This window comes from Gallus gallus, chromosome 7 (assembly GCF_016699485.2).
Source record: "Gallus gallus isolate bGalGal1 chromosome 7, bGalGal1.mat.broiler.GRCg7b, whole genome shotgun sequence".
Classification (NCBI taxonomy): Eukaryota; Metazoa; Chordata; class Aves; order Galliformes; family Phasianidae; genus Gallus; species Gallus gallus.
The window spans coordinates 30,485,926-30,513,783 of NC_052538.1; the positions used below are offsets into that span (position 1 = coordinate 30,485,926).

The 27,858-nt window shown below is 41.2% G+C and overlaps 1 protein-coding gene across 4 annotated transcripts in view; it reads left to right on the forward strand.

Annotated features, from left to right (window-relative positions):
* THSD7B (thrombospondin type 1 domain containing 7B) overlaps positions 1 to 27,858 on the forward strand; it is a 481,009-nt gene that overhangs the window by 147,332 nt on the left and 305,819 nt on the right. For 3 of the 4 annotated variants that reach the window (XM_046944128.1, XM_046944127.1, XM_046944124.1), the window contains 2 exons: positions 5,854 to 6,050; positions 9,232 to 9,443. The gene's annotated coding sequence lies outside the window, so the exon portion shown is untranslated. Of the gene's footprint in view, positions 1 to 5,853; positions 6,051 to 9,231; positions 9,444 to 15,431; positions 15,581 to 27,858 lie in introns of all 4 variants that reach the window. The other variant, XM_046944125.1, reaches the window with a different exon arrangement.

The following is a 27,858-nucleotide window of genomic DNA, read 5'->3' on the forward strand; positions in this document are numbered from 1 at the left end:
CGAAGGGAAACAGAGAGAAAGTGTCTCACTCTAGCACCGAAGATTACTTGCCATCAAAAAGATTAAAATTACCGGAGACCCTTCCAGATCACCTAAAAGGTGGGGTTGTGTGTATCCAACACATTGAAAATCTATCCCAATTTATCATTGTTGCGACAAAGCAAACACTTGGTAGGTTTTGTATTTTAAGTAGCACTCAAGGTGCATGAAAATAAATAAATAAGATAACCTGAATGTCCAAGTCTGGGAATGAAAATCTCAGCAGACTTCAGCCTTCATCAATAGCTTAGCTCCCCGCATGAGACAGGCAATTTTCCTTTTTAATTTTCTCTAGCAGCAAGGAAGCTAATGGTACATCTTAAAAGATATGACCTTATTCTTGTAAGTTACCTGAAGCTTGGCAGAAGATGGGATGGGATGGCCGCCTCACTTTCTGTGTAAGCCCAACTTGAAGGGAAAAATTCCCATCTTGCTTGCATGAATGGACTGAGGAATGGGCAGGAAGATTTGCTTCTTGCACACAATTTTCATTCTGCTCCAGCTTTTATTCTTATGAAGTTTTTTAGTGTTGCCAACTTACACATTTTTAAAAAATAGACGTGGCTGATCATTTTCATTTGGCCAAGATGAGGTGTGAGGTCAAAGTTGTCCAAATCATGCCTCGGCACAGGACTTTCTTCCCCCTCACGGTCCTCTCAAAGTCAATGGAATTGTTTGCATTTGTGAAGTTATGGATTTGCTGGACTTTAAGGGTTTTATGAAATAAAGGGTCTGAATGGCAGCCAGAGTTATTCCAGTGGGTGATCTGACAAAATACCATCGGTATTGTGAATCTGTCACAGATGTGGGTAAAGGAAACAGTGAATTGTTCTGTGCTCCTTTCTGAAGGGTTAGTGATCCAAATGCAGTTAAGTTGGAAACTGCATACAAATATAATAGTTTTATACATACACTCAAATGCATTCCTCCTTATCGTGTTACTTTGTTTAGGAAAGTCAGACTCTCCATGACTCTTTGGCAGTAGTTACTCCATTACCTTGCTGTTTCAACTGATGTCAGAAAAAGAAATGTTTAAATATCATTGAGTTCCTCTTCTCAGATGTCATACAGGAGCTCTGTGTTAGAGCCCAGCTCAGCATGCTGTGATTATGGGATGCACCCATCTTCCTTTTGCTGCTCACACATGTTGCACTGTTTTTGATTTGTTGCATATTTTCTTTATAAATGCAATGGTGCTTCCTCCCATAATTCCTGGAGTTAATCAATTTCAAATCATAGTATTCTGTTCCAAGAATACCATGTGGCACTTTGCACTCAGTGGTGGCTGATCCCGGGCCTGAGGTTGAATGCCGTGCCTCTGTGCACATGGAGCCCCTGCAGGAGATGGGCTCCATGTCCCTGCTGGGAGCAGACGTGGTTTAAATCTTCTGCCAGGCAGCTTGTCCGAATTCCCACACCTCTGTGGATCAGCACAAAGCTAAACCTGAGCATCACAAATGCCAAAATAATGATCTAGTCACTGGACCATGCGGCCTCTATTTAACTTGGCTTCAGAGAGAGCGTTCCGCTGAAGTGAATAGGACAGCTCACACGTCTGACTGCTGTTATTACAGGTGTCTAAAGACTTGAGCACACATTGCTGCCCGGGTTTAAACTCATTTCACATTTCAAAGGTTTTCTTTGTGATCAAAGGGACTAGAGTCTCCTTTATAAATGAAAGCAGAGGTTTGGGGACATAAGCTATCTCCACCATAGAAAAGGAAAGGCTGGGAGACAGGAAGAGTGCTGGGAACCAACGCAAAGCAGGCTCCTTTTCTGGTCTAACTTTGTAAGAGGAAGACTTTGTTGGGAAGAGGAATATCTTCTCATTTAGTGGATGTGTTTAATCAGCAAGATTCTGAAATGCAGCTGTGACTAAAATGCAACTGTAAGCATTTCTTGTGGCTCTAAGGAATGATTTTTCAGAGGAGAAGCCTACTCCAAACAAGCTCTATTGTTATTTCCTTGTCCTGTTCTGCCATCATTACTTGCTGCTACAGAATCAACCAGCATTTCACATTCTGCCAAAATGAGTCTGTGTGTTTACACAAACTAGATCATTTACACAGAGCTTAGTCATTGTTAAATGTGATTATAATAATTCCGTAATAACATCCTAACCAAATACAGTTTTTATAGGAAATGAACAGAGAAGAAGCTTCACTGAAAGCTTCTGAGCACAAATCTGTTGTAGACAATTTGAAATGACAGAACAAATGGCTAGGACAGAAACAAAGTCATGTCCCTACTGTGCTGCACTGGCCTTGTGTGACCCTTTGCAGGGACCAGATCCCAGTATACTGTCCTTTAGCCTGAATCCTCTTGTTTTGAGCTGCTGAGTGGGTTCACTCTCTGAGTCCAAGAAACTGACCTTTGTGTGGTTGTGCATGTCAAGAGCAACCATGCCTCAGTTTCCCCTAGATTGGGATGATCTTGAGCAGTAGCTTGCTATTCCTTGTCCTGACAGCTTATAGGTGTCAGTTTGGAGCCTCCTCATCGGTACAATTTGGGAAAGAGCTACCAGACTGTTACCCAATTTCTTGCACATGTGTTAGGTTGAAATCTTCTGAACATGGAGTGTGTCTCTAGTGTCACATTCAAAGAGTTATGCTGACTTCTGCCATAACAGATAGCAGAAGCCATGCTGGGTGCAAGGATTTCAGTGGTCTCCAGTGTTTGTGGTTCTCTGATCAGATATGAAGAAAACACAAGAAGACTTTTTTCCAAGGGTAAAATCTACCCAGTGTGACCAAACTGGCATTATGTATGTGACCCTTTTCAATCTTTGCTGCTCATCTCCTGGTCAGTCATCAGCACCACTCCAGACCTAAGGTAGCCTCTTGGCAACAGATCCTGGCAACTGTTTTTTGCTACGAGTATCAAGATCATCTGCAAAGATTATAAGCAAAGAGGAAGGAAAGACTCAAACGCTGTTAGAAAAGGACAGGTCATTTGTTTATTTGCTTTAATTGCTGCAATGGATGCTCTGGGTCATTAGTTGCAATTCAGGAAGATTTAAGCTAAGGTCACTTAGCCCAGCGGGAAAGCACAGCCCAAGCTGTTTGCTTCCACATGTGGCCGCTACAGACGCAGATGCTCTTTTGGATGACTAAAACTAATGTTTGTTCTGCCTCCTTTGAAGCTTTATAGTTTTAAGTGTCTGACATGAATGAGTGATCTTGAAATCAGCGGCATCTGAGGGTCATGGTTTAAAGCGCGACTCTATACCAGCTTCAGAAATACAGATAAGAGATATCCCAGAGCTGTTATTTCATCAGGAAGATAATAACTGACTGGATCTATCAACACTCCTTTGCTCTCTGACCACCAACTCTGAATATTTACTGATGATATAGCATGTTAAGGTTAATTTCTGGCTTGAATGATGTACTGATAGGGCTATCCCTGTGGCTTTGATGTTTAGAAGGGTTTTGATTTATTGAGGCTGTGCTGTTTACCTTTGGAAGGGGAAGAATTACTTTGCAACAACAGCAGTTCTCAGAAGGCAGGGCTGGTGGCTGTCATTCTTTCCCCAGAGTCCCATTATTCAGGCCTTTCTCTGATAGCTCAGGCCAGATGGTATCATATGTTTTATATCCCAGGAAATCCTCGCTATTTTGGGAACGAAGGCAATATCAGGTGAGTCTCTGGGTTCATATTTGCAGTGCTCCTGGTATGAGAATTCCCCTTCCCAGGATTATCTTGTGCAAGTGATTTGTGAAAAATTGGAATGTCCAAGTACTGTTTTAAAGAGTAATATTGCTTATGCCACGTAATGCTTATAAGCTTAATCCCTAGCATAAGCCTTACATTTTATACATCTTGGCAAGTTTCCTTGAATAAGCATTCCAGCTAAAGGAATAAATTCCATGAGTTAAGCAGAATGGCCAGTACTCATTTTGAAACTAATTCTTGCCTAATGACTCTAGGCTTGCATGACTGCTGTTGCCACTACATATGGTGTTATAAAAATGAACATTTTTGCTGTTAGGTCTCTAAGAGTGTCCGATGACATTTATAGAAATTCACTGCTTAATATTTTTCTCTTTTATTTTTCTCAATCTCCTGCCACCTCTTTTTACATCTGCCTTTATGAACTTGTCAGGACTCCACTTATAAATAAATGGGAAAGTGGAGCACTTTTGGAGTGGTATCTCTTTAGGACTTCATAGATGATTCACTAGAAGGCTTTATAAGTGATTTTGCTTATTGATATAAGTTGGCTTTTGTCATTTGTGATCTGTGAAGAATACTTGCCGTGAATACACCAATCAGTTGGAGGAAGTAAATCAAAAAAGTTTGCTACTCTTTTGTAATAGGAGTTCAGGCCCTATATCCCTCCCCTAATCTGTCCTTAAGATAGCAATAGCTGGTAAAAGATGCTTTTCCCGATAGTGATAGTTAAAACTGAAGTATCGCTTTCACTTTCCTACAGCTTTGGGATAGAAATTGCCTGATTTCTTAATGTATTTCTGTTTTACATACAATCCTACATATGTCTCCAGTTTTTGACCATCTTCATTCTGTGCTTGCTCCCAATCAATATACCAATTCCATGAGTTTAAAAATTCTCCTCCAAAATAAGAAATTGGAGGGAAGGGGAAAACCTCCATAGCAGGGCAGGGAAATGGGGGCTGGGAGCACTATCAGCACCACAGCACACCATGTGCTGCTCACTGCAAGGGCAGCTGGATGGACAGGAGCCACAGCACAAGGGCTGAAGCAAAGGGACGAAGGTGTAACTGAACCTTTTCCCTGTTTACCTGTGTCTATTTAATGAATGAGTCAGTACAATGCTTATGGTGTGATGTCAGTTATCACAGCAGCTGCTTGGCATATTGTTAAAATTGAGAAGAAAGGAAGAGAGGACAAGAGGGTGAAGAGCTGTCTCGAGGGAGGGAGTGTAAGTGCTAGAGGGAGAGTGAAGAAGGGGCACTGCCACCAGAGCCTGTGGGACACTGACGTACCTCAGGAGCTGTTGTTGATTAGGATCCTGATAAGCAGTCCCTATAATCTTGTCTAGGTTTGATTATTTGTGCCTTCAGCATCCTTTTCTCTCATGTGGACAGCTGTAGCCTTGGAAAATGCTCATGTTTTTTTCCATCCCCCTTCCTTGTACCCTCTCCTGCTGGACCATATCACACTGAGAAGTGACAGATCAGCCTGATACACCAGCCTGGCTTTGTTGCACTTACAAGCATGGTCTCTTCTTTATGTAACCTTCACATTGTCCAAAATATCTTTCTTTCTGTCCTTCACATTGCTCTGAAAGATCCATGCCAGCTGCAGATAAGATGGTGAGGCTCCTTGTCAGTGGAGTCTGTGACCTATAATCCCGACTGATCCTGGTATTCCTCTTCCAGCTTTGATTCCTCTTTGATTTTGGGGCTGAAGCCATCTTTTTGCCATGCATTTGTAAAGGGTTTAGCAGGATGTGGTTATCTCCCAGGACAAGGGCTTTCACATACCATGCTAAAGGAAATATAAAAATACAGGAAAAAAATGATGTGAAAGAACTGCTTTTCTTTGCATCTTAGTCATGGATTTCTTGATAAATATGATACCAATAACACCCACTTTTAGACGATAACCTCTGTGATCATCAATACTAAATGCCTTTTGGTTCCTTGTGGCAGAAGAGGCCCCTGGGTGGCTGAGGTCACCGCTGCTTCCATGTGAGTGCTTTGCAATAATTGTGATTGAGAATCCTGTGGTTGGATACTGTAGAGAGCCAAAAAAGTACTACCTCGGAGGAAAATTAGAAGAAGGATTTTCCCCTTTAAAAGGAATTTATCTGATTTCTGTCTTCCTTAGATGTATGGATTGAATCTTAACTGCACAGGGTACTTTGTGCTGTTTCTGTCGAGGAGAAAGGAAGGATTCTGATTTAATAAATGATGTGTGTGAGACATGGCTGATGACTACCAATCATTAATTTGTGCAGTGCTTGTTTTCAACCACTGGAATTGTTTTCCTACTTTGTGGCCACAATATCTGCAACGATGTCAAATGTAAGTACTCCAAATTTGCTATATTGCTGTATTCCCTGGGTTTCTCCCCACCCTTCTTTCTTGGTTTCTTTTATCACTCTAAAAAACATTCACTGAGCAAATAATGTTGCTCTTCTGTTGATTGCCTAGTTGCTTAAATACTGTTCCAATGTAATAGATAAGTTACTGCATCCAAGAGAGATTGGCTGTTAATTTTTTCCACGTCTTTGAGAAAAAGGAAGTTATGTCAGGAAAAAAATATATATATTTATTGGGACGGAGAAAGGTACTGTGCATTTGAAACCTATGAGAATAGTTCATTTTCAGTTCAAAGTAATACGTTTAATTAACTGAAGACGAGACTTTAATAGGCAAAAGTATAAGTTAGGTTCCTGGTACTCCCCGTAGCTTCTCTTTTCTTCTCTGAGCTGTATGATTTTGCAGCTTTTTGACCAGCAACACAGTGACCCAGTAAATAAATACTATTAAATCCATTTTGCACTTTTCTAATATTCCAAAGGAGAGTTCCAGAGTGTGCAAACAGAATGGGAGCAAGCTGTCAATGCTGTTCTCATCACTGGTGTTTAATCACCCACGTTTAGTGTGAGTGTTTGAAAACAGTGTAGTTACTTCGAATTTCCCATGATAAATTTACCATGACAAATTGGAACAGAATGAGGGTTTCTATTAGATGTATAAATTATTGACAATTTTTCACATCCTGAAAGCTGTATTGATATATGGATAAAGATAACTGTTTCTTGATGAGCTCAAGTCCTTGAGTTTCAGCACATGAAGAGATTTATACAACTTGCCTGAGACAGCACAAAGTCTATGTAAAGAGCAGTGTATTTTTAGAATCTAGTTTTTTTTAATGCACTCAGGTAATAGGCCTATTTTTTGTTCATAAGGTATACCCCAAACTAATGCTTGTAATCAATAGAGAATCCGGATGGTCAGCATCCCTGAGAATTAATGCTCGCTAAGAGAAGAAAGAGGTTTTTCTTTTAAAAACAAGAGATCAACAGAGACAACGGAATAAAATACTGACAAAAACCCTCTCAGTTCCTCTCGATGTTTCAGAAAACGACGCATTCGCAATTATTACAGTTTATAGCTCTCCTAAGTGTGAAAAACCAGCTATGAAGAGGAAAATTCCCAATCAAGCGTGTCATGTGTGGGAGAAAAGGAGCCGCTAGTTTTCAGGCTGTCACTTCACCCCTACTGCTTCAGCCTGAAAACAGCTGAGGCTCGTTCTAGAAAAATCAGCCTGGTGTTCTTACCTACAAAGGAAAGGAAGAGAAGCGAAGGGGTTGGTTTTTGCTTTTCTTCAGGAAGTCCTGGGATATTAGCTTTGGAGGACTCTGACTAGCTTGTTATCAAAAAAAGGTAATAATGTATAGCATTAAAAAAACCCCACGTATGTAAGCCAACTGATATTTTGAGCTTTGGGATTGCATGTATGATACTGCCCTGCAGCAGAAATAGGGTAAAATCAAAGGCGGCTACAGAGAGTGAAGCAATAGTGAAAATGTCTGTTGGTAGAGAAATGGCTCCTGTCTCCGTCAAAGCAACCTAGATCAACTGTAGACTTTTCAAATCAATATCCAGGATCATGGGGGATATAAAACTTTAAGCGTGCTGGCCTAAGGAAATAATAGGAGCTGTTGCAGTAGAGCTGAGTTGCGGGTGACTAAAAGTGTATGACGTGGGCACAGCGCTGTGCTCCTCTGATGGGAATGCAGCGGTGAGCTGGGATTAGGGGACCCTCTGTGGGCACGTCGGAAAGGCTTGAGGGGGTGAATGGATGGCTTCTGTGAGCTCTGCTCCATGGCTGCGTCCCTCTGGGTAGCTATAACCGATCCTTGGTTTTAAACGTTTTCCGCCATCTTTAATCTGAAGTGACCCTCTGAGAAATGATCTCGAAGCCCTCTGGGGGGATTTCATTAACAGAGCCTGGAGAATTGGCTTAAGAAAGGGAGCCCTCCTGGGGTGGAGGAGCCTCCGGCATTTACTTTGCAGTCAGAGTGCAGACCTCATTTTGCTCTTCTCTGAGGGAATGGGAGTTTGTCTGGAGACAGCCTAGAAATCTTTTCTGGCAGTGAATTGCTGCCTTATTCGGGAGCCAGGATGCTACGTAGGAGTTGAAGGTGCCTGTGTTCCTCTTAGCTTCCAGACCACACTGAAAGAATTCTGTAAAACCTTATTTTATAGGAAAACACAGGGGAATTTGCCATGTGGAAAGCACTCGTGTGTTACTGGGCTTGGGTGACAGATTAGGACCGGCTCAATTGTGCGTGAGTGTAGAATTATATAAACAAGGTTTTTAAAAAAAAAAGGGAAACAAATTGATACGAGGTATATTGCAATATCTTCCTAATGCAAAAATGATCACATACTGCCTGCTGAGAGGGACTTTATTTAATCTGTGTAAGCTATAGCTTTGCAAATTTACCACAGAGGGAACTTCCTTCAATGCAGCAGAGAACTGCTGGGATTTGCAAGAGCCTTTCTTTTTCCTGCCTGCTTTTGGAAAGCCTGCAAAAAGAGGGCAGTCTTTATGATTTATAGGTAACCACGTATAGGAAAGCCCATTTTTTCACTACTCCATGAAGTTAAATGATAATTGTCAGCCGCACTTTTTTTTCCACCTCCAAAATACGAGGCTGTCTGTCTAACCACAGTGTGGCACTAATGGTATAAATGCAGCAGAACACAGATGGGAATTAAGCACCAGCTGTGTCATCATCCTCATAAATGCAATATTAAAGATATCGTAATACCTTAATTTTTTCTTTCTGCTTGTGTAAGGCAGAGCTGCACGACAAAGAATATCGTAACTTTTCTGATGAAGTGCAGCTTGTGGCCATTTTTACATCAAATGACTCTTTTGCCCTCCTGTTCCGCCAACAACTGCTCATCTCGCTAGGGCTTTCCTTGTACCAGTATTAACAATCTGTTATACACCAGATTGGGGTCATTAACCACTCATTAGTTCCTGGGCGAGGAAAGCCACCTCTTGTATGTTGAATATTGATTAGGAAGCAACAGAGCATACCAGTATGAAACCACCATGGAAGATGCTCCACTTCTGAAGCATAGCCTCTGCATTTTTTTGGTAATGCTTTGAATGAGATCTGCTGCGGCTGCTTTCTTTTTCATTTATACTGGTTGCTGTCTTTGTCTTTCCTCTTTTGTACAGGAGCAGGCACCAAATAATAAACAAAAATATGCTGTCATCCTCAACCTCTTGTGGGATGGAGGAGAAGTCTGACAACTTAACTTGGCTTTGCTATCCCTCATGGGCAAACCTGCTTCCTTTCCTTCCTCTGATGCATTGCAAGCATAATGTGTCTTGTCCTGCTGCCAATACCACCACAATAGATTACAGTGCTTCCCTGAGCAGAGATACTGGTGAGTAACTTCCATCTCTACTGAAATTAATTCATACATTTTTCCCCGGTTTGCATCAAAATCAAGTAACTTGACTGATTTAAGGTCCAAACGTGTAATTCTTAAATATATAAAACCCTTTCAAAGAGGATGACCTTGAGGTAATAACTTCAAAAGCTGATAATAAGATTTGTGCTCTGATAGTAATAGGTGTTTAAAAATTAAACAAGCAAAACATTGTTTCCGTATTAAAAAAAATAAAACCTCATACATTTTATCATAATATGTGCTATAATCCAAGCCTGACTGTGCATAATAAGCTTGTAATTCCATTGATTCATTGATGGTGAGATAACACCTGTAAATGACAAATAGACTGTGCACAAAATGGTGTGTGCAATGAGCCTCTGCAGCGCCGCGACTTCTCTGTAGTCCCACTGTGTTACCATCCTTCTGCCTGTTAGGAGCAGCCTATCTAGAGATGATGGGATTTGCTCACTGCCCTCAGGGCACTGTAAAACAAACCGGGTAGCTTTTGTAGATGTTTCCACTGGTTAAGTCCCTGCTTTAACTTTGTTATTAAAAGACACTTTTGTTTAGGATGTGTAGCTGATTAAAGCGATCCTTGGAATAACTATCACACGAGAACCACACTGATTGCCTATGTTACTGGCTTTGTACGTGTGCTTCTCAGGATAGTTCTTTCTGGTAAAGCTTCCTATGTTGACAGAGGAAATTTTAGACGGATTGACGTTTTGTGGTACACATACATCGCATCATTATAATGGCAAGCTTTTAATATAAATGTAAAATTTAAATTCAGTGTGTAATAAGTGTGATGTATCTGTGTAATAAGTGTGATATATGTATGTGGATGTGTATGTATGAAGAGAATTTTACCGTTGGAAGAAGCAAAAGTGTTTGAAGGTGTGAAATTAAAGGCAAAGGGAGGGCGATGTGCTCCTCTACACATCGCATCCCCACAGAAGTCACAGGGCCAAAATATTCCATTTCTAAAGACACGATCTCCTACTTCTATAGTCAATGACAAAAAAAAATCCATGCTATATCAGTAAGGAAGGCTGAAGGCTTTTAAAAGCTGTTAGTATCATTTTATCCGTTAGTTGTTTTGGGAAATGAGACAAGCTCCCTTGAGTCATCTTTTGTGGCTTCAGAGTCAGCATAACAGGGCACGGGCTGGAGATGCCATCTCACCTGATTGTCTTCACCTCTCTGAAGTGTACCCCTGCTGTGAAGAGAAGGATATCTGTCATTTTGTTCTTCATTGTACATTTCAGAAAATGTAGCCTCATCTATTTACCAGTCTGTGATGAGGCAGAAAGTGGGGTCTGCTTATCTAATAATCTCCCTGCATCCAATTCAAACTCTTGCTACGCTTTCCTGAGGCAACACTGTCATCATTTCTCCATCCAATCCATGCTAACTGCCTCTCTTAGCTTGATGTAGACTTCATAAACAGTAAATAACAGGTTCATGCAAAATAAGATTTGCTTTGCTGAGTGTTAAAGTCTGTCCTTCTGATGTAGACTCTTATTTTCATTTGGATGAAGTCTGTTTATGAGGCTCATAACTTTTTGGAAATATCTTTACCATCATGTGGGATTTTGGGGGGGGAGGGAGCAGTTCTTTTTTTTTGATGATTAATATGACTGGGGTTTAGGCATTTGCAGCTAAACGAATGCTTCCTCTTCTCATTTCTCATTGCTCCCAAAGAGTTCAAATAGAAACCATGGAACTTTACTATATAGAGCTCTGGGGTAGATTGCTTCAGTGACCAGGAAATGCTATGGACTTCTTAAATATAGTCTTGTCTTGAATGTTAAACAAGATGGCAATCTTGGCAGCTTTATTTCCAGAATCAGAGGTAGAAATACTGGCTGTATTCTGCCTGGACACAGGTACTTTTTTCCTCCTGCAGTGCTTTTGGGGGCTTGTATAATGGACTGGCTGTCAGTTGTGGGGCTGCATGAATTGTTTGTATTCAAAGAGCACCTTTTGGCAGGTGGGTGCAAGAGCCCCAGTCCTTCTGAACCAAACATTCTTCTATAATGACTCGGGGCAACAAAGGGAAGAGGGCAAGATGTGTGAGGTGACCCCTCCGTGGGCTGCAAGTAGCACAGTCATCCTGAGCTCTCACCTCTGCTGCCTCCTACAGAAATGTCTGTCAGTGTGGGCAAGTACACACACAAGTGCTATCTGTAAATACATCTAGATGCAAAAAGGTTTACCTTTATGTGAAGTCTGCGTGCAAGGTGTTCCATCCAAAGATGTGAAGTACTGTAATGTTCAGAAATGAGAATGTTGTGGGAGAGGGTTAATGCTTCACATTAAGGCAGCATTAGGGACCTGTAACTCACTGCTGGTAAACCTAGCTGTCTTCAGAATGTAGACCCATATCTCTTTTGTTTTCAAGATAAACCTGGCAGTTCTCAGTTAAGCTGTTTCTCCTAATTCCCAAGCCAAAATTGTGTATTGCTAAAAATAGAGATTGTAATGAAGTTACAGCTTTCAACTGTGGGGCCTTCTGGATAACTCCATTATATTGCAATTCTATTAATTAAAACGAAAGAGGAAAAATATGTAATAGGATTGTGTTAATAAAGCATGAAATGAAGTGTTACCTTAAGACACTTGTCTGTCTGTTTTCCCTTACTGCATGAGCAGTTGTCTTTGTCTTTCCCCAAATGCACAGAAACTGGGGGAAGAATTTTTCTTTCTTTCTTTTTTTTTTTTGAAAGGCAACTTCTAAGCTTTCCCATTCACTATAATTCTGGCATCCTCTGCTTTGTCACCAGATTGTTTTAGCTTTTTATGGGGGGCAGTGAGTGGGAATACAGTGTAGCCTGAATAGGTGCTTCGTGTTGAATTCAGGCTGCTGAGAGCTGCAGACAGAATCACCGGGGCTGCTGGAAAAAACCCCACAGCTATAAATCCTACGTCCTTTCAGAGGAACTTGTACTGAAAAATAACTTTCACATCTCACCTTAAACCTGAAGGGTTTCTAAAATAGGCTTTGGTGTTATAAATCTGCAGTACAATTCATAGAATCTTAATGGTTATCATAATGCAGAAGCAAAACTCTTATATCAATATGACTGTACAAGGAAAGAAAATTGAATCTTTCCCTGTGTTTTCTGAATTAAAATTTAAAACATAAAGCAGCAGAACAGATCTAGAAGCTGCAGGTAATGCTGAACTTGATTCTTCAAGCATGGTATTATGCCCAGTGCATTAATATTTTTTTTTGCATAGCTTTACTACATATTGCCTCATTTTTCGTGTACAATCTATGCATATATAATTTTTACACATTTCCACCAAACGGGACTGGAGCTCTTGTGAAACAGATTGAACTGACCTCAGCTGTTCATAGGGCTGAGGTCTAACAAATGCAGGTCTTGGAACAATAACGTTCACATTAAAAGACATATCAAATGTTAAATGTTACTAGTAATTTAAAGTATCGTGTGTTAGTGTGAGCAATATTCCTATCATTTTTAAAAGGAAGAAGAAGTCAACCGTCAGGTTTTAATAAAGAGAAAGTTCAAGCAGGAGTCAGTTTGTCTGTGCGATAGCCAAGGGAGAATTCAGAAGTGAGAGCAGATCATGAGGTTCAAATGGGCAGGTGTGCCTGGCAGCGAGTGGAGCATGGGAGATGTGCCACTGGCAGCAGCCAGCACAGCTTCCAAGGGGCTATAAAATCCTGGAAATCAAAGCAGAGGCGAGATGTAAACTATGCCAGCTTCTGTCCCTTGCACGGCTCAGAGACACCGCTGTAGAAATAAAAAGTAATACTCTGAGTAAACCAAAATGACAGAGCGCTCGTTGCAAAGTGCTGCTTGAGCATATGTGCGATCCAGTTACTAACTCAAATGAAATATTCTTCTGACTGTTATGGGCATCAGCCTTGCACCACAGCAGTGCCTGCGTCAGAACTGGGAAAAGTTCCATAACTTATCCTAAAAAGTCATTAGTTACTAAGGTGATTTTTTTCAGTAGAGCTGGATCAATTCACCTGAAATTGTTGCTAGAAGGAAACAAAAATATATTTCTTGGTAAGAGTTTCCATAGCTGAAGTGATGTTTTTCCAAGCTGAAATGCATCAGGCTTTTGATAGCCATTATTAGATGATATACTGTTGGGAGACTTCAGTTCTGAGGTGATCTTGTCTCATTTCGCTAAAATTAAAGGGTGATTTGTGAGCTTGCTGTAGGGGGAGCAACACTGGCAATTTTTGTTGCAGGGCTCGAGGTTTTATTGTGAGCTTGCAAGAGAAAATGAAAAAACTCAGTGTGCATTTTCATGTCTTACATTTGAAAAATCAGCATAACAATGTATTCAGTGATTAAAATGGACATTCCTTTTGGTGTTCAAATAAAAACGAAGCAAACTCTTTGATGGCGTTCAGATTGTGAACTACTTGAAAATAATGAACAATATCTCCAGCAGAGATTTTCATCTGAAATATCAATGAAATATTCTCTGCTGTTCAAACTGCAATCGGATGTTAATGCAAACAAAAAAAGCCTAAAAAAGAAAACCCAAACAAATCACAAACTTGCCTGCTTCTTCACTGATGGTGATGAGCATTGCACTGTGGTGTGCTGATCACACTGCCCGCTGGGTGCTGGTTAGTCTGACAGTACCTCTTGTCGCATCCCTGCTCTGCAAACTGTCCCTTGTGCTGCTTTCTGAGATGATACTGATGCAAAGTAGCTCAGCAAAACCTCTGCTGAGCGTTTGCACTGGTGTAGCAGGAGGGAAGAAGCACTGTGCAGGGAGGAGGAGGGTGGCCAGGGGATCTCGATGCTGCCAATGTGACACTTGTCAGGTCACACGCATTAAAAACTTATGCTACAGACTGTATGACTAACTTGAGCTGACGTGTCTGATCTATGTTTTTGTTTGATGTAGCATTTCAGCCTTGCTGTGAGCTGCCTGGGTATTCCTCCTTGTCCCTGCAAGGTGCTGCTGCAGGTTTGCTGTCTTGGCAAGTATTCCTGCTCTGGCTGCTGTCACGCATCTAACTATAATGTATATGTACCTAAACCCAGGGGTTTGTGTTTCTACAGAGCATTTTCATTGAGATTCACATCTAGATTCTCAGCTGGTGTAACAGAAAGTGCTAACTGCGTGTTTCTACAGTTGTTTTAGTGGTGTTTTCCATTGTGGAGTGAGGCTTTCCAAACACCTCTGGGATAAAGAAAGGCTTTGAAACTTGAAGCCATATCATTTAAGAAAAAAATAAATAAAATCAAAGTCTTCAAAAAGCAGGAATGATTTGATTTTCAAATCATGTTAGAGGGAAAAGTTTATATGACCAGAACAGAAACAAATCTGTTCATGTGTTTCTTCTATTTTTTCTTTCTTTTTGCCAGGCATCGAATTCAGGGTATCGAATGGATTATTACTGGTTCTTATCTACGTTTAGAGAGAGCTGTGGATATATAATGAATACAGCAGAGACTTCGGTGTTTATTGGTTTCCTGGTTTATTGATGCTTCGCTTGCCTGTCTTTGCAAGTGGTGCCATTCAGGAAGGCCTGGCTAATGTCCAAAGGCAGTCTAGATTTGTTCCATTTATTGCTCTTCTGAGTTTGCCTTCTGGCAGAAAGTTTCAGATCAGGAAGTTTTTGCATATCAAGGCTCACAGGTCTGCTTTGAAAAGCTCGGAGTTCTTAGAAGTCACGAAGTCTCTCATTATAAATTAAGGGAACTATGATTCAGTAGATTCTAATTCTTAATTCTTTTGTGATAGCCATCCTTAATTTTACCATAACTTTGTGTAACTAAATAAAGACAGCATTGCATGCTGTCTTACAGCTTTTACAAAGGTGAAGTACAAGGAAATATTACAGAGAAGTATTTTGTACAGAAAGTTAGAGCAGAGTTTGGGTTTATTGTGCAGACAGGAAAACAGCCAACACTGGTCGTGCTGCAGATGGTGTCAGTAAGGAAAGTTCAAATGGAGTTGTTTCTTTTCTTCTAGAGGATTCAGAAACTGCCTTCTACATGTTGGCTTACATTGGTCAGCAGAGCAGGGACTGCTGCACAGGCAATTAACTACCAGCGTGAAAAGGAAATGCCTTAACGTCTCTGCTTCGTGGGTGAATGCAGCCCAGCAGGAAAGAGAACTGAGTAAGGACAGCTCTTGTTTTGGTTCATTTAAAATGTAAGCACCCTGATGACGGTGGCCTGGGCTTATTTAATGTTAATCCCAGAGCCATGCAGTACATGTGACAGTGTTTCCTAATTTGGCCCATCTTTGGGCTAAATATGAAGGCATTGTTTTGAGGGAAGAAAGCAAAATGAGTGCCATCAGCATAGAGCCTGGTGGCAAGTGTGCATGCTGGTGTATGGCATTGTTCCTTAGTCTTCATAAGGTATTTAAATATGTTCACTCTTCTCTACCAGTCTAAAAATTGCTGTTGCATTCAGTCTTTTCTTGCCTCAGAATCTTTTCCCCATTCTATGAAAATATTGACTATATTACTCATCCCTTATTATAAAATGACTTTTTGTTGCATTGGTAGTACTCATAGGCGTACTAATTCCAGATCAGCTTTTCCAGTGTGACACTGATACTATGAAGAGGGAAAAATTCAAATTCCTTTCCAGGTGCAGTTTACAGCAGTGTTGGTTTGTGCTCAGTGAAAGAAGGTGATGCGTAACACTTAGGGGATGAGTTCCAGCAGTGGAAGCTGTGTGGACGGACTTGTAAAAGCAAAACCTGAAGTCTCAAAGTTCATGGCAAATAAAAAATCCCGAAATTTCAATTCTTGTGATGTGAAGGACAGCTTGACTTGTGACTCCTGTATGCTGCCTGTCGTTATTGCAAAGAGGGGAAATAATACAGTGGGTGACTTTCCTCTAAAATTGGAAGCAGGAAAGATGTCTGAGTGCAAATGGATATGGCTCCTGTTAGCTCCTGGTGTGCACAGAGGTCAAAGGAATTTGCTTTGTACAAGATACGGTTCATGAAGACTTGTTATTTCCAGCTTTGTATAGTTTGCCTTACTTGGCATCTTCCTCTAAGGTTAAGGGGTATTGCCAAGTAGCTGAAGCCAAAATCACAATTGTGTATTTTGGAAAACTGAAATATGCTGAAAGACTAAAATATTCTTACGTATGATGGTAGCTTTTTATTAGGGGTTAAAAAAACCCGAACAGGTATTGAACTGGGAGATGACGTGGAAGAGGATCAACAAGGCATGAAATATTTAATCATCTCAAATGTGGAGCTAAATCCTTAGATTTTCTCTTCAACTTTTTTTTTAATGTCTTGAATGTTAGGTGCCTTATTTACCTCAGAAGATGGAGTATGTTCTTAAAAACCCTTCTTTTTCCAGCAAGTTTCACTTCAGTATTCCTTCCAATGGCAATGATGCCTACTACTGGCAATGATGAATTTGTTGGCACTCTTAACTAAGCATCTAATGTTGTGCTTACCTTTCATTCTTAACTAATCTACAAGTTAACTGGTCTATAAAATTCATTTGAGGATTCATTACCAATTACAAAATTCTTGTTCTGAATTGTGTTTTTTTTTAATATTAAAAAATTGTAATTGGTAAACAGCTCTTCGTGTCAAACAACTACTGGATTAAAGATTGAATGCAGATTAATCTGATTTTGCATTTTATTACTTCATGAAATAGGAAGACACTAGCCAAGTCCTTCTGTTGATGACACCAATGAAAACTCTCACTAACTATTGTAGTGAATGGTGCTGATCTGCATTTTCATACATCCCTGAGCAAAATATAGTCCAGAGAATGGAGAGAAAGGCAGCATGCAGGGAAGCTATGAAGGATAAAACTCAGAGCCACTGGGTGTGGCTGAGCAGCTTTGGAGTCCGTCCTCACTGTGTAGGTTGGACTGCTCATCGTCCCAAGAGCCAGTTTTGCTGTCTGTGGACTCTCCACTCCTCCCTGTGGCCAGAAGATGTGGATCTTGTTGTCATGTCATAGGACCCTAGAGTCATTTAGATTGGAAAAGACCCTTAATTAAGATCATCAAGTCCAACCATCTGTCAGCCTTGATTTTCAAAAATCCTCTCCTGAAGGCACTCCCCAGTGCTGTGTTTTGGTAGAAGGCTGAGGGATCCCACCACGCTTACTCTGCCTGCAGATTAGAGGAGTTGTGAATTTGGCTGTTTGCCCCCTTCAATTCCTGCTTTTTTCACTTCTCATGAATATTTGATTTTTCAGCAAGTCTTTCCCTACCCTTCCAGAGGTGAGGGGGACAGTCGGGTGTTTTGTTTTGTTAGGAACAGGCTAATGCCCATTCTGTAAGAGGAGCTTCGGTAGAAGCAGGCCTGTACTGATAGTCTGGAGAGGAGGCAGACTTGTGAAATGACCACAGAAGAATGAAAACCAAATCCTTGTCCCCAGATAGAGGGAGAATGAGATACGGAGGGCTTTTGCTCTCTTCATATGTAAAACTTTGCTGGCACATCTTACGGGCTTGTAGGCAGATGTCATGGTAAGGTTGGAAAAAAAGCAGATTGTCCAGATGTCTGGAGTCAGAGGGAAGCTGCTATGTGGGGACCTTTGATAGGACAGGCAGGTTTAATGAACCGCTGCCTGGCAGGCAGCAAAGTCCCAGTATCTGCTACTGCCTGACCTCCGGCGCAGTGAGCTGTGAGCCCATTATGTTAGCTTTCATATGCATAACCATCCCCATCCTTGTACTTCCAATATTATTTGAAAGGAACTGAAGTGAAAATACTGTCAAGACCCCTCTTTACCTTGAGGAAGGTGTAGGAAGAACTGATGTGAGAAGCTGTATTTGCAATGAATAACTCCCAGAAAAAATAGCTTATTGCAGGGAGAGATCTATGAAAGCGTGCTCAGGATGAAGAGCAACCATATGAGACCACCAAAACTATTAACTGAGGTTATCTGAGAACCGAGGTATCGGTAAGAATCAACAAGAGAAGATTTTGCACTTATTGCTGGAAAAAATGTCAGTGTCCTCTAGGGATTTCTAACTGCCCTTTGATAATAACTGCTAAAACCCACTGTTTTCAGGATTTGCAGGTGCTGTGCCAATCTAACTGGCTTTTCTTCTCACCTTCTATGTAGGTTTTGGTCTAAACTTTTCCTTGGTTTCTGTAACAGTGCTGCTAGAAAATGTGTTTAAGCAGCAGAACATCAGTTATGTAGATTTTCAGTGTGTCATTACTACAACTACAGAGGATTTAATGTAAAATAGGTTGTCTCCTGATCCAAAATATTCTGGATAGGGCATTCGTAAATACTCTTGTGTTTTCTGGAAAATGAGGCCACAAAGGTAACACAGATTGTTCATCATGTCACTAGCCCCTATGGGTAGCGTATTTTTTCTTGAGAAATAATGTTTGCAATCTTACTGTTGTATTTATGTAGTGGGGAAGAAGAAGCATTCATTCTTGAGTGTGGAAGGAGCCATTTTGTGTGGGGCAAATGAAATTGGGTTATACGCCATGTATCCGTGGAATAGATGCTATTGGCTGCTCCTCAGCTATGGCATACTCAGGCTATGCTCTACCACCGAGCTTCTGGAGTTTACCCTGCAATGCTGCAGACTTAACAGGCAACAATTATCTCCCTAATTCTTGATACTGCTACACTTAAAGTCGCTGTGGGTAGGTCCTCCTCTGTGGTTGCTAGTTTTTTAATCATGTATTTGTTCACTCTATGGAGATCTGTACTACTTCCTCTCAGAGGACGAGCTTGAAGCTCAAACACAACTGCTGTATACTGCTGCCCTGTAATGCTTTCAGTGTAACTGCCTGTCACAAAGCAGGAGTTGCATTTTTGACGTTGTTATTTGAAGCATGTCAGAGCTGGCAGTTCAGCTGGAGCCCTTTGTGCTGGGAGAAATTAGAGCTGATTTTGTTGGGTTTTTGGCTGCAGAAGGGAGTGTTTAAATGTTTCTGGAAGGAAATGACAGTTCTGCTAAATGCCCCCTCTTATACATTGGAGCGTCTTGGAGTTCTGCAAATCCAGAAGGGTTATTCTGGATTTAAGCTGGTGTTCCTGTTCTGTTATACTTGAGCTCTGTTTTAATGGGTGTAGACACAGAAGATTATTTTATCCCCAGATATGTTCTTTTTTTGCAGAGGTTTAGCTCTTTCTGAGAAGATGAGTACATTACCCTGCCTAAATAACATCTCTTTGAGATTGACTGTGAGTGTATACTGTGAGGCATGCACTAAAGACACTATAAATAGTGAATCATCTGTTGCAGACAAACCGGCTTCTATAATGGAATCAGTTGGATAGGTGCCATTTATCCTTATCATTTTTCTACTAAGAGTTTTACATTAGGGGAAGAAGACTTGAAGAAATGTTTTCTAGCTGCTTGCCCATCATCCTTGAACCAAGATTTATACAGGAACTGATCTTTGTGTCTTTAACACTTATTGGTATTAACAACATTGTGGAGTAACAAAACTCACTATTGTTGCAAGTTGTTGAGGAAGTCAGGAATGGAGTGGGCCTGAGTGATTTTTTCTTTCTCTTTTTTTTTTCTTTTTTCTTTTTAATCTTGGATGCCAGAAGGTCATATATAAAATAATTCTTGGAGTGAAGATCAAGAAAGCTGGAAAAGTTGGTGCCTTTCCTATTGAACTAATTAACACTGCTTTCTTAACTAGGTGCAGTGAAAGAAACCGTGCAGATGAGAATGCACTATTTACTCTAGGTTTTCAACACTGGATGTGTAGTAACAGCTCCACCAGCTTCAGATGCACCTGGCTGCCTCTCAGTCAGTGAGTTCCCACCTTTGCTGTGGTTACTCCTGCAATTGTTTCATGCCCAGGCCATAAATTAGAGCAAGAACATGATCTGTATGAAGTAGGTTTTAAGAAGTACATGGTTTTAATTAATTGGATAATTTTACTGATTTGCACTGTGGCATCACAAGGAGTGGCATCAGTGAGAGTGAGATAGAAATGAGGATGAAGTGGGAGCAGAGCTGAAGAGGAGGATCTCCTTACACTAATTCTGGCATCATCCTGGTGTACCCAGGCCCGGCATTAATAACTCACAGCGTATGAACTAGATGTGTAACTTGTCATTCATTGCTTCATCTGGTTTTCTATTTTATTGGTCCGTGTAGCTCAGAGTGAAAAAAATGAGCAATTTGTCTGTAAATGCCATTTACCGTACCATGACTTATGTCTTTGAGTTAGTTTTAACAGCTTGATGGAGAAAGCCGTAGGAAAGCCAAAGTGAGAAAGGTATAAAAACAGCAACACTAACAGAAGGGGAGGAACTACTTCAGAAAAATAAGGTACTGTGGATGGCTGAATCTCAAAAGGAGTCTAGACTTATTGTCTAGCAGGATAAATATGAGGAAAAACAACATGTGAGATACAATAAAAAAAACCAATGATGGTAAAACAAAACAGTTTTCTGACTTAAAATCAGTCTTTGTATTGATTTTTAAAATAAAAGCCCTATTTTATTATGTGTCCCTGAATATACCAGCCAAAACCTAAAAACACAAATGCTCATCTAGCCTCAGGCAGCCCCCAGCCCCCTGGCCAATATCTCTTGTCTGCTTCATGCCGCAAGAGTAAGAGAGTGTATACTCCCTTTGCAAGGTAGTTTATCAATAAAATCCCACAGAACTAGTTGAAAAGAGTCAAGAACAAACTCTTTTGGCTCTACAGTAAGCAAATCACTGAACCTTCAGTAAAAATTGATACAGCTACAAAAAATTAGGGAGAAAGTTTTGAAAAAGATTTAGCCTAAAGATGCACTATTACTACTTTGTGTGTTAGAAGCTGCTGCTTGAATTTTGTTCTGCAGTAGTTAAACCCTGAGCTGCCTCTGCTGCCCAGATCTGTCTGATGAAGGAAATCCAGGGATAAAATCTCTCCTCCAGCAAAGCCATGCTGAAGATCGGGAAAGAAGAAAGACAAACTGCTCTCATTTGAATCACCTAGAAAAAATGATTCTCTTAATATGATAATTATATCCATGAATTGTAGATTTGCCCTCGCATTCAGTGCAATTACACCACCCTAGGTCTGCTGAATGTTTTGACCAATAAGACCAGCTCTGCAGTGAATGAATCGTTTGATGCTGAATTTGAGAGTTGTGATTCAGTAGCTCTGATGATTCAACAGCTTTGAAGGCAAAATGCTTGTAGCACGTGTAGAAATGCAGGTTGCTTGCTCCAGCCAAAGAGCGCTTGGTTTTGTTGAGTAGGTTGCTGATAGAATTGGAGATGGTGAGACCGGTTTAGTCTGCAGCAACTGATACTTGAGCCCTGGTTTTTGGAAAGAGAGAAAGGCTTCTGCGGGTATGGAACTGCTGAGCTGTCTCTACTCCACCCCCAAGATATTCACATATTCTAAGTGAGGAGAATAATCTAACAATTGGCTTTAGCATCAATTTACATATGATTAGTGCAAAATTAGGCATCTATTGGTATTTTAGATTAAAGAATAAAATAATGTTTCCAGAGACTAGAGAATTTTCTGTTAGAATTGGCAATAGGTGGAAAGGAAGCTGAGCATCCCTGGAAACAACCTGGCTGGCGGCAGAAAGAACAAGTAAGGAAGAGGTGTGGATGGATGGGGACAAGAAGCTTCCTTCTTTTCCACCATGCAGTGTTATCTGTGGATGTAACTCAAGTATCCTTGAGTAAGAAGAATGGAAGCGTTTCCTAGATAGTGCCTTGGACCTAAATTAAACTATGCTCCACTTAGGGAACGAATAAACTGAAATACTTCCTTCTTAATCGTGAGCCATTTTGCTTGGCAAACTACCTTGGTTTTCAAATGGCAAAACACTTGATCAAACCACTTAGTCTGGTAGTGGCTCCACAGAATTAACACAGTAGTCAGCTAAGGACAGGCTATCAGGCTCCAGTGCAGCAATCCCATTGGCATTGCCAGTTGACTGCATCAGGCTGATCATTTTGCTTTCGCTATTCTGCATTACAAGTCAGAGTCAGCAATTAAAATTGCAGTGTGGATGAGCACCATTCAAGAGCTCCAACACAACCTGGGTTCTTTGTTTCTCCATCCCCACACCTGGAATTTAGGTCAGCCAGGCTCCTTTCAGGCAAAGCAAGCTGTGAGCGGTGTGCCTCGGCTCCAGCCCCCGCACTGCTAGCGGGAGCTGCCTCCTGCCTGGTGAGTCAGCGCTGGGAAGGTTGGCATGAAAGGCTGCGAGGCCCCGCGCCCACATGCCTCCAGCCGCCGTGGTGCAGGCTCCCCATTAACAGGCTGCGTTGAAAGGACTGAGCCTTCCCTCAGAGGATCAATTAGCAGCCTTAAAATAGAATAAGGGGAGGCAGAAGCCCTCGCAGAGCCCTGCTGCTAGGAGCTCTCCTTCTCAGAGAAAATCCAGCAGCAAGCAAGTGCCTGACAGATGATGGAGAGCTTTCTGTCCTCGTTCCCCTTCTAACACTTATTTCCCTGTAATTACTGGAATGCTACTGGTCGCAGCAATCTAGTTACAGTTGCATCAGCGCTTCTGTTAATAGTTTCTATTTCCAGGGCTTCTCAATTTGGCAGTAAATACCTGCTAAGGATCCAGTTTGGCACACAAGTCCTTACAGCACAAAGTTCAAAGTGACTTCTCTATGCAATTGTTGTAAGTCTTCGTATTTCAGCAGTGCGCAATAAGAACACAACTTGCACAGTTTCTATGCTTATTAATTTAAATGTGGAGTTGAGATAAAAGTTCCAATCTAACCCTTGGGTCTGCCAACAGTACCTTATTATCCTTACCGATCTGCTGGGGACACCTTCGGAAATCTAATTTCCCAATTCTGATAACTGTAAGTTACCATGAAGCTGCTGATGAATACCAAAACCTCTTTGATAAGTACAACAGAGGCAGAAGGCTTAGAGTACTCTTGAAATTGCCCAACCGAAATTCCTAGTTTAGGAATTCATCCGAACAGCTGAACGTAGGCCATGATTCGACAGCACTGCCCACTGTGTCTTTGAAATTTCTTTAAATTATTTTTACTTCTTCATATCATTGCCCTTCTACAATTCCTTCAAGTGTTAAGTTCCTCAAAAATGTTAAATGTGTTTTCAATGTATTTTTTTAATGAGTAATTCAATGCAAAGGGCACAATACTAAGATTTCATGCAATACCTTTGACTTCATCACATTTCATTGTAGAGCATTTCCTAAAGGAGAAAAATGATAAAAATGTCTCAGCCCAAAAAGCAGTGGGAATAAGTTACAGATCTGTGTATGCTAAACTGCCCTACCCAGCTTTGATTTGTGTGACCAGCACTTACTCAGCAGTTCAGTATAACTCTTATTGACCTTGGCAGCTGTCACATCGCTGGCTGGATTTTATGTCGCTCGAGGTGTCAGTGTTCAGGGGGAAAGATGTGCAGAATATGCGTGGTTTTATTTGCAGGCGGGATGAGGTAGAACCCGAACTATACTTCCAACAGCATTATTTCACAGATGACAGTCACAGGAGACCTGTGACCAGCTTTAACCTTCTAATAGTGTGCATTAATTAAGGCTATGAGAGTATACCGAGCCGCCAAATATAGAAGCTGTAGTTGTAGGGTCTTTGATTAGCATAGTCTTCCAAACCTGCTCCATGACAAAAATGAAAGCCAAAGGCTTTATGAGATATTTTTTGAGAGCAGAAATTCATAGACTTGTCTTTCATTTACAAAATATTTTAATAAAAGGGCAAATCTCATCCCACGTGCAGGGTGGATAGCTAAGGCTTCCGTTAACTGCCAAATAACCGGAGTGAGAAGGCGGAGTAGAACACAGACTCACATTCCAGCTTCCCTTCTTCCCTAAACAAATGCTGGATACTTTTCTCCACCTACACCCTCTTACAGATTGCAGAGAACTAAGTCTGGGATCGACCTTCCCCAGGGCAATCTGCTCATCCTGAAACCATATCTGCATAATGGTTCTGCAATAAACAGATGTGATCAACTGCATTTGTAATATAAAATGTAATGTTTTCTGAATATCTTCGATGTCCTCTTGGGGGTGAGTTCGGTGGCACATAGATCCTTACATGGTCTGAGCTCTGCGGGTTGCATCCCCTCCGATGTCTGAGCTCACATGGTGACTCTTAGCCCAGCCCTGCAGGAGCTGACCACCAGGAAGATCATTTTTGCTCATAAAAGGCATTACGCAGTGAAAGTAAGAATGATGATTGATCCCTGTGTCTTGGAAAAAAAAAAAATCCATAGTGAATCAGGATAGTCACCTGCATTATTCCTGGCAGCTTTATTTGGAAGGTGTACCATATACTTTCTGTCTATGATGAGAGCACTTCATTTGCAGATGAGGCTTTGTGTGAGGAAGCATTGTTTGTAAATGAATGTTAGTAAATGAATGAACTACTTGAAATGCAAGACGCTATGTAGCTGATACCTTGAGCTTATCCTGTCTGTCTTGGGCTTCTCTTATAAAGCCACTGGTGTAAATGAGCACAAAGTACCTAAGGGTTAAACTCTTTCATGAAACTCTTCAGTATTATAACCTCTGTTCCTTGCTATTTTCTTTCCCCTCTCTCTTTTTTCCTGACATTTTTCATTCTGTTGATCAATCTGACCTGCCTGTTCATGCAGCCTACTGCTGGGCATGAAATATACCTGAGAAAGGGCTTGTGGATGTTGTCTGCAGACGCTGCCCAAAGAAATGCCCTCAGCATTGCCACGGGAGTGCTGTGCCAGCTCCTGCAGTAACTCTTGGTGACAGATGCCACCTTTTTGGAATGGCCAAAGCAGTCTGTGACACTTCTGTTTTGACCTCATATTGATCGGCTCTTTGTTCTGTTAAGGTTCTAGCAAATAACTATGCTAATCCAGATAAACTAAGTCACAGCTGAAGGTCAGCATTAGCTACAGAGCGGCCTCCAGCCACTTCCTGATGGAGTGAAAGGGTACCAGAAGGATGATGATGATTTTAACACAGTTCTATGGGGAACTTATATATTGACATCGTCCTCTGAATCTCATCATCTTTGATGCTGACTTTGATCAATGCAGTTAATTGTGCTTGATTTCCCAAAGGATATCCAAATGCAGCAATTAATTTAATTACAGATAAATTACAAAATTTAAAAGAGAGAGAGAGACTGATTTCAGTCTGTTACACCAAGCCATTTTTCTTGGATCCAGTCTTTAGTAGTGTTTTAATCAAGAAACCACATACGGGGAGGTGGATATGAGCTGCTGATTCTACTAGATGGGCAAAGCTTAATAATTCCAACCTTCGTTACAGCTCTGGTATATTTACTGCAGATATTTTAATGGCAGAATTGAGTGTAGTTGCTGTGCTGTGAGAAGAAGCATCTAAACCCTGTCCCTGCAACCCCATACGCTTCTGTCTGTCATGTAAAGGTGAGAGTCATGGGGTTTCTGCACTATTTTCTTAGAACTAAATTTTCATTGACCTTTGGCAGAAAAGTTTCTTTAACTGCAGCCTGGTCTTGCACTTCCCGGAGAGCTGGAAATCAGAGTTAATGAGTTATATTGAGGTGAGAAACTCTGGTGTCCTTTTCTTGGAAATATGCTTCACTTTCTCCTTACTGCTACGGGGTGGCTATCACAAGAAGATCACAGAAAGGAAGAGCAAAGTGTTTTTCTCTCCTTTGCTCTCTGTGGACAAGGAATTTGCTGTTTAATCTTTTTTTTTTTTTTTTTTTCCTAATCACAAGGAAAATTATTAAACCATGTTCCCTAAGACAAAAATATACAAGCTTACAAAAGCTTGTAGGAGTGAAGTTAAAAGCAGGAAGATGGTAAGCAGTGAGGAGTCACAGCTCATTTATTCATTGAATGAATGTGAGGAGTCACATTCATTTATTTCCATCCCCGTACCCCTTTTGTTACCCAAGTTGTCCTGGAAATTTGACAGAAATTGCTTTCTATCTGGTTGGAGATGCTCCATTTAATACCTGTGAATCCCCCAAAAGGCATTTCAGTGGCAACAATGGTCTGGGTCATCCACAAGCCTTTCTGTCTCCTCTTCCTAGCATTTCTACGAGCTTCCATGCACGTTGCTTTTTGCTTGGTGATGTACTACACTTCCACTCAGTGCAGGCAGCTAGAGGTGAGCTGCAAAATCCTTTTCTTTGGGCTGCTGTGTCCTCACTGCCCTATGGTGGGCAGAGCTGCCCAAAGGGACCCACAGTGATGACCAAGTCTAACCCCTGGCTCTACACGGGACCACTTCAAACCCTGTGTCTAAGAGCATTGTTCAAACACTCCTTGAATTCCAGCAGCTGAGGGCCGTGCCCACTGCCCTGGGGATGCTGTTCCATGCCCACTGCCCTCTGGTGAAGAACCTTTCCCTAACACACAACTCACGGATTGCAGTTGCCTAGTTTAAATGTATAAACAGTGGCTTGAGTGACTTTTTGGCCTGCTACTTTACAAGTCTACGTTCTCTGATAGCCTACCTTGATTTCTCGGATATTCAAGTTGATGAAAACAAAACAGAACAGAGTAGGAAAGCCATGGCTTTTTCTAAGAGAAGAGCTTTTCCATTTAATGTTGTTTGTTGTTTTGCGTGGAAGGCGTGCACCAGGCACTCCATCAGCAGTGTCCCTACAGCTGCTGCGTCAACAAAGCTCGGGGGCACAGGGCAGCTGTGTCATACTAAGTAGTTTTCTTTGCAGATCCGTTCCTTCCTGAGTCTCTTTGTACCCCTGATCTCATTGATTTTATTGGCTGTGCTAATTTAGCAGTCCTTTGGGCTGATGATCATAATTATAACACACAGCTCAGCTTGAGTAAACAGGTTCATTGCAGACCCAGCGTTTTCTGATGTCCAATGGCAAATAAACATACCTTTGACAAGTGGTGCTTCTTAAATGCTTCTCTCTGCTTGCTGCAAATCCTGAAGAGCTATTGCAGGATTATGCAGAAAATGGGAGTTATTCTGTATTAAGTTGAGCTCCGTATATTTTCTCCCATTGCTCTACAATTTTTGGAAGGCTGAGTTCTTTAGAAGCAGATGGACACTGACAGAATTCAGGATAGCTTTTACTGTGCCTACCCAACTACAATCTTTTTATTGTTACTAATAAGGTAAATATTTATGTCAGGTTTTTCTTTGACAGCTATCTCAGAGTAACTGTGTCATGCAGTTGGCGGAGTGTGTTTTTAATAAAGACATTTGTTTTAGAGTTCAGTGGTGAAATATAACTGCACTGCAGAAAGCTGCATATATTATAGACAGTAATTGGTAATAATTATAAAATCCTTTGCCAGAAAATAGTGATGAAAGAGCACTTAGATGAATGACAAATGAGCTGTTCAAAGCTCAGGTGATGCCAAAGGTAAGGCTGCAGGGGAAGGTTAATTCACTGCCTCTGTGCACGTGCGCTGCAAGTATTAATGGTCCCCCCCTCCTTGCACCTTGAAGGCTTTCTGCTTCAATCAGTGGGCAACCCCACACTCCCTA